This window comes from Sesamum indicum, linkage group LG11 (genome assembly GCF_000512975.1).
Source record: "Sesamum indicum cultivar Zhongzhi No. 13 linkage group LG11, S_indicum_v1.0, whole genome shotgun sequence".
In the NCBI taxonomy this organism is placed as follows: Eukaryota; Viridiplantae; Streptophyta; class Magnoliopsida; order Lamiales; family Pedaliaceae; genus Sesamum; species Sesamum indicum.
In genome coordinates, this window is record NC_026155.1 from 2157861 (window position 1) to 2164337 (window position 6477).

The 6477-nt window shown below is 30.0% G+C and overlaps 1 pseudogene; it reads left to right on the forward strand.

Moving 5' to 3' along the window:
- Positions 2716 to 6477, forward strand: part of LOC105173235 — a 6594-nt pseudogene continuing 2832 nt past the window's right edge.

A 6477-nucleotide genomic window follows, 5' to 3' on the forward strand; every position in this document is an offset into this window, starting at 1 on the left:
TTGGGGGGGGGGGGGTCTTCCTTTGTTCGCATGGACAAGAGGAAGTTGGTAAGTAAATAACATTATTTTATAAGCTCTATCATTATTGTATAAATAAGATGCTAACTGTTTTTTTTCTTCTATAGAAGGCAGAATTCGGTCGGGCGCCCAAGCAGATGGAATTATTTGAGAGGTGCTACAAGAAAAAAGAGGACGGCAGCTGGAGCGGGTCGAGAGTAGCGGAGGTGGTGATAAGTAGCTAGACTATTAATATTATTTTTTTAAAAAATTTAATTCTTGATTAAAAGTACTAATAATTTTATTTATTTTGTAGGAGACGTTCCACAAGCTACTGGAGGATCGTTAGCCTTAGCTTATGGCCTAGGTCCATCATGGCCCACGTCTCCAACCGGACCTTCGCACAGACACCACCAAACTCGGCCATGGAGGACCGAATCGGTATCCTCGAGACGATGATGGCCATGATGGGAGATGCGCGCCTCCTCCTCGACCGCAGTACAGCCTCCGACAGACCTCCAACCTCAAATCAGGACGATATGGATGTCGCTAACGAGGAGGGGTTAGATTATGTTTAATTTTTTTTTAATTTTTGTAATTAGATAACTTTTTATATTAATATAATATTTTTTAATTATTTATGTTTCATAATATTTATTACATTCCATTATTTAATATTTATTCAATTAACTAAATCCATAAATATAATTAATTAAAAATTTATTAAATTAATTTAATTATATATGAAAATTTATTAAAATATATAAAATTATTTATTTATTCAAATTTATAAAATATAAATAAAATTATAAATAAATTAAAAAATTAAAAAATTAGGAACGATTTTAATAATGGTAAACAAAATATGACAAATTTAAATAAATGACCGTTCCAAATATCGTTACTAAAATAATTTTAAACATGTGTTCTTAAACTGCACCGACCGTTCCAAATACCATTGCTACAACCATTTCAAACAAGTGTTCCTAAATAGTGACTGAGCATTCCTAATACCATTGCCATTTCCGTTTCACATACGTGTCCCAAACTAAGAAAGATCATTCCTAATACCATTACTAAAATAGTTCTATATATGTCTTCCTAATTAACTTACCGTTCCTAAATCCATTGCAGGATACAATTCCAAAAACTGTTTCTAAATTTATCATCAATATAAATAAAAATATTTCCAAAATTCAGACACGAGTATTATAAAGACCGTTCCAAAACTTTTCCAACAAAAATAATGTAACTATTGAAAATTCCACCAAAACCATTCCAATTCAAAAAATAAAAAAAAATTCCAAATACAATATTAGGAACGATTTTTATAGAGTGTCACAATTTTCGTCCCAAGTAGGAACGATTTTGCCTCAACCGTTCTAAATGTTTGTAACGGTTTTTAAGGACGAATTTCAAACCGTTTCAAAATTCACTCGAAATAAGCTATGTGTTCTAGAAATCGTTCTAAAGACAAAAATAAAAAAAATATATATTCCTAAACCCACTCTAAATTCCGCCTTTTTTTATAGTGTGATGAAGTGGTGCGATTTGATTAGTCCTTCATAATTTGTTTGGCATTAATTATTTCCTTAATTGGGAAGATTGTGATTTGGAATTACCAAATCATGGATATTTTTTAAATTACCTTAAAAACTTCAATTTAGTACATGACAATATGATTTTATCTAATCAATTAATATTTTGTTTTATAAAAAATTTAATATTGAAGGCAAAATTTACTGCATATGTCAATGTCTAATTGCCAATAAAATTTTGCGTCCCATAAAATATTTAATAACTTTCCCCTGATAATTTACAATTAACCAATTAATCAAGAATTGAGCTTAGAAAAAAGAACACTAATGAAAAAAATTGAAAAATTATAAAAAGAAAATTATCCACTTAATCCATAAAAATAAATTAAAAAATTTCAAAAAATAAATAAATTATAGTTCTTAGTTCACAAAGGCATTTTCGTCAATTCACCAAAAGAAATAAAAAAACCTAATAGAAACTAACGGATTGGGCTAATTGTTAGACGACCGTTAAAATCAAAAGAGTATTGATAATTTTTCAAACAATAAAAATATATTTGTAATTATATCGAATCTCAGATGAGGTGATTGTAATTTACCTACATAAATTCAAGAAATACCAATGCATAGTGGAGCCAAGACAAATTCAATATTAATACTTAACATGGATATCATCAGATAGTGGGACTAAGCAAATGAATGAAATATTTCAACCATTTTAATTAAAATCCATTAACATATAACCGTTAAGAAAAGTATGGTATGTTTGATATAGTTTAGTGGGAGGCAAAAATTATTGTTCATTGTCAAATCATGTCTCTTTTATATATATTTATATATATATATGAGTATGTATATAATTCTTTTAGTTGTAAGGCCTATAATTAGTGTAGAATTATTTTGATAAAAAATAAATGAGGCACTGTTTCAAAATATCTCAAAACACCACCAAAACTTCCAAAACAAATCAAGATAAATATTATCCATGCTTTGGCCCATCTTCAATATGGGTAAAAAATGAAACCAAACACTATGATGAGTTCTAAAATATCTTACATTTATCGTGTGATTGCCGTAATATGACTAAAATTAATGGGGCTGAATTTCCGAGGAGCTTTTCTCAAAAGAGGACAACATGCCGGCTAGGTAGATAGCTAGCTGCTGCTTTGTATATTTATTTGTTTAAGCAAATGGAGTGGCTCTTGTGATTAGGAGAGAGAGTGAGAGATGGAAGAGGAGAGAGAGAAGAAGGGAAGAATATGTGTGACCGGAGGGACAGGCTATCTCGGATCTTGGACGGTGAAGAGGCTGCTTCAGGATGGCTACTCTGTCAACGCCACCGTCAGGATGGATCCAGGTTTCTTCATGTCTCTTTCACCTCTCTTTATATTTACTTTCGTCTAATAAATAAATTTATTTTTTAATTAAAATTTATCAAATTTATTGATATTTAAAAAAAAAAGAGAATGGGATAAAAATTTATATTTTACCTTTGATTGATTTATTATTAATTTATTACGGGTTAAATAGATCTTTTTATGAGCAAATTACATGTGTACGTTTGCAGACGTTACAGTATGTGAAGAAGTATATTTTCACTGTCATAAAAATAGTTTAGTTGAAAAAAAAATTATTTGACCTACAATAAATCAGTAATAAGTCAATCGAGGGTAAATATCAATTTTCATTCAGTTCTTTCTGTTAATATTGTTTAACTCAGTGAATTTTGACTAACGAAGGGACTTATTTGTTATATGAAAGCAAATCTCAAGGGTGCTAAATATAATTTTTCAAAGGAATAGGGGTTTACTTGTAGTTACACCAAATTTTGGATGGGAGTTTAATTATTCTTATTATTTATTAATTCTTCATGAATTATTGATTACCGAGTGATGTTATTAATTTAGACCTGTCAATGGGAAAGCAATACTCAACCTCGAACTCATTGTAACAGCTAATACCCAAACTCTAATTCTATATTTTCACATTAGACTCACCTATTGGGAAAAATTATACTTTTAGTCCGTAGAATAGAGAGTCCAATACTTTTAGTCTTCTACTTTATGGAATTTTCAAAATGCCCAAAAATGAAAAAATTCGACACATTTAGTCCTCTACTTTACGAGACCATCAAAATGATCTCAAAATTAAAATAACTCGACACATTTCGTCCTTTATTTTACGGGATTTATGGGACTAAATCTATCGAATTTTTTTTTTAAAAAAAATTGGGTAAATCAAAAGATTAAAAGTGTTGAATCCCTTAATCAATAGGGACTAAAACTGTAATTTCACCCTCCCATTGAATTAAGTATTTTGCATATGGAATTTTCACCCTAAAAGACCCATAGATATGAATATCGGAAACAAAAAAATTTAATTCTCAAATGCATATTTATTTGAATTTAGAGAATAAGAAAATCATCAAATAAAAGCTGAACACAACTTCAAATTATTAAATTTTTTTATCCTAAGTTAATATAAAATATGTTTTTCATAACTTTTTTCTTTTTTCACTGGTTCTTCAATTTTATTTTATTTTTTTCCTACATGAGATGAGATATATCACTTTTATTCATGTGGACACATTTTATAGGATAAATTATATTGATTATCTTTAACGTTAGATCTAATTATATAAATATTTTCATCATTCGTAAAATTGTATGTACATTTTTTGTGAAGCTTGAAGGAATTTGATGTGATTACTTGTTTTAGCCGCAGGGTTGTACTTATAGAAAAAGTTATCGTTGAATATGTGACGTACTTGTAATTACAATTACAATTTTAAGGGACGTATTTACAATTAGGATAATTACAGTATCCTCCTTTGAGCTTTGATCTAATTTACATAGATCCCTGTAATTTAAAAAATTACATCTAGTAGCCTTACAATAACATATATATATATATATATGCTTTAATTAGTAAAAATTCACCAAATTTGTTAATATTAGCAAAAGTAATCTATATTTATTGGCCTATTGTAGATTAAACAAATCGTTTATAACTAAAGTATTCTTATACTTCTTCACACAATAATATATGTAAAATATAAATCTTTACCATTTTTTGTTAGAAAAGATGTATTTGACTTGCAGCAGGTGAGTAATAAGTAAATTGGGGTAAATATGAGTTCTTATTTATCTTTTTTACTATTAATTAACAAATTCGGTGAATTTTAACAGATTGAGGAGTAATCTATTTGTTAGACAGACGCAAATGTCAGAGTAATCAGATATAACTTTTCAACCACAGGAGATATACATGTAATTACACCAAAGTTCAGGGGATGACAATATAATTATCCCTTTATGATTTTACAAATGGACAAAATTTTAGTCCCACAAGATTGAAGGTTCAAATTAAACTTTTAGTCATTTACTTTATAAAATTTTTAAAATAGTCCAAAATTAAAAGAAAGGTCCCATAAATCTTGTAATGCAGAGGTTTTCTCAATTTCGAGATTATTTTGAAAATTTTATAAATTAAAAGGTTAAATTGTATTTTTTTTTTAATTTTAGAATCATTTTAAATAAAAGAGTAAAAGTATTCAAAAACCCGTATTTTATGTGATTAAAAATATAATTTTATCTTTGCAAATTGTAAGAGAGATTAATTGATTAACAGAGGGCAAAAGGGACATTAGTTACCTCACGAGTCTACCAGGCGCATCAGAAAGGTTACAGATCTTCGACGCGGATCTGGACCGGCCCGACAGCTTCGCACCGGCCATCGGCGGATGCGTCGGAGTCTTTCACGTCGCCCACCCACTCGATTTTGACGAAAAAGAAGCGGAGGAAGTGAAGGTGAAAAGAACTACCAGCGGAACACTAGGCATATTACAGGCATGTCTGGATTCGTCAGAGGCGCGTCGTCGGTTCAGACAGTCCCGCAGACGAAGATTCCTGGACTGACCTCGACTTCATTCGACGTTTGGAATCGTTCAGCGGACCTTATGTGGTGACGAAAACGTTGACGGAGAGAATAGCAATGGAGTTTGCAGAGAAACATGGACTGGATCTTGTGGTTGTGGCTCCTTCCTGGATTCATGGGCCCTTCATCTGCCCTCGATTTCCTGATTCCGTCTACATCTGCATGGCCTTGATTCTTGGTATGTCCTTTTATTTTAGTAGATATTACAAAGAGTTCTGTTATGATTTTGTGTAATAATAAATATAAAGATTATAAAATAACTTTTGATTTTAGCAATCGTTTCACAATTCATTAGTATTCGTTAGATTTTTATTCATTTTTCTATAATGAATTAACTAAAATGTCCTGGTAGATTATAAATTATAATTTTATTTATTTTTTAGAAAGTTTTTAATAGATTAAGTGCATGATTTTTATTATAACTTTTAGAAATTTTGCATTCACGTGGTTCGATTTTTTAACATTTTTATGTATAATATAACAAGGGCGAAGTTGACAATTTCAATCCTCTATCCGATGATTATATAATTACAGGATAAAATGCATAAAACTCCCTTGTGTTTTAAAAAATTTGCAAAAGATTCCACTATTTTCAGACTAGGCTAAAAGCTCCCATGTGTTTTGTAAAACTCAGCTCAATCGCCCCTTCTTCGTTAAATCCAACTAATGGTGTTAATTTTTTAAAAAATAATCGTTATACCCTTACTTGTATTATTTCTTATTTTTAATGACCGTTGGATTTTGTTTTGTCAAACATTAATCAATAGATCTAATCAATTAATCTCAACTGTTAGATTTAAAAAAAATAAAAGGTTTAGATTCAATAAACTAACTTATATTATATATAAATAATTTAATTTGAAAATATATTATAATTATATATTAAAAAAAATACTAACTACCCCACCCACCCCCTTGTCCCTGTTGCCTCCCCCCCCCCCCCCCCCCCCCCCCCCCCCCCCCCCCCCCCAAAATTTTTTCAAAAATTTAGGGGGACCCTCTTTTT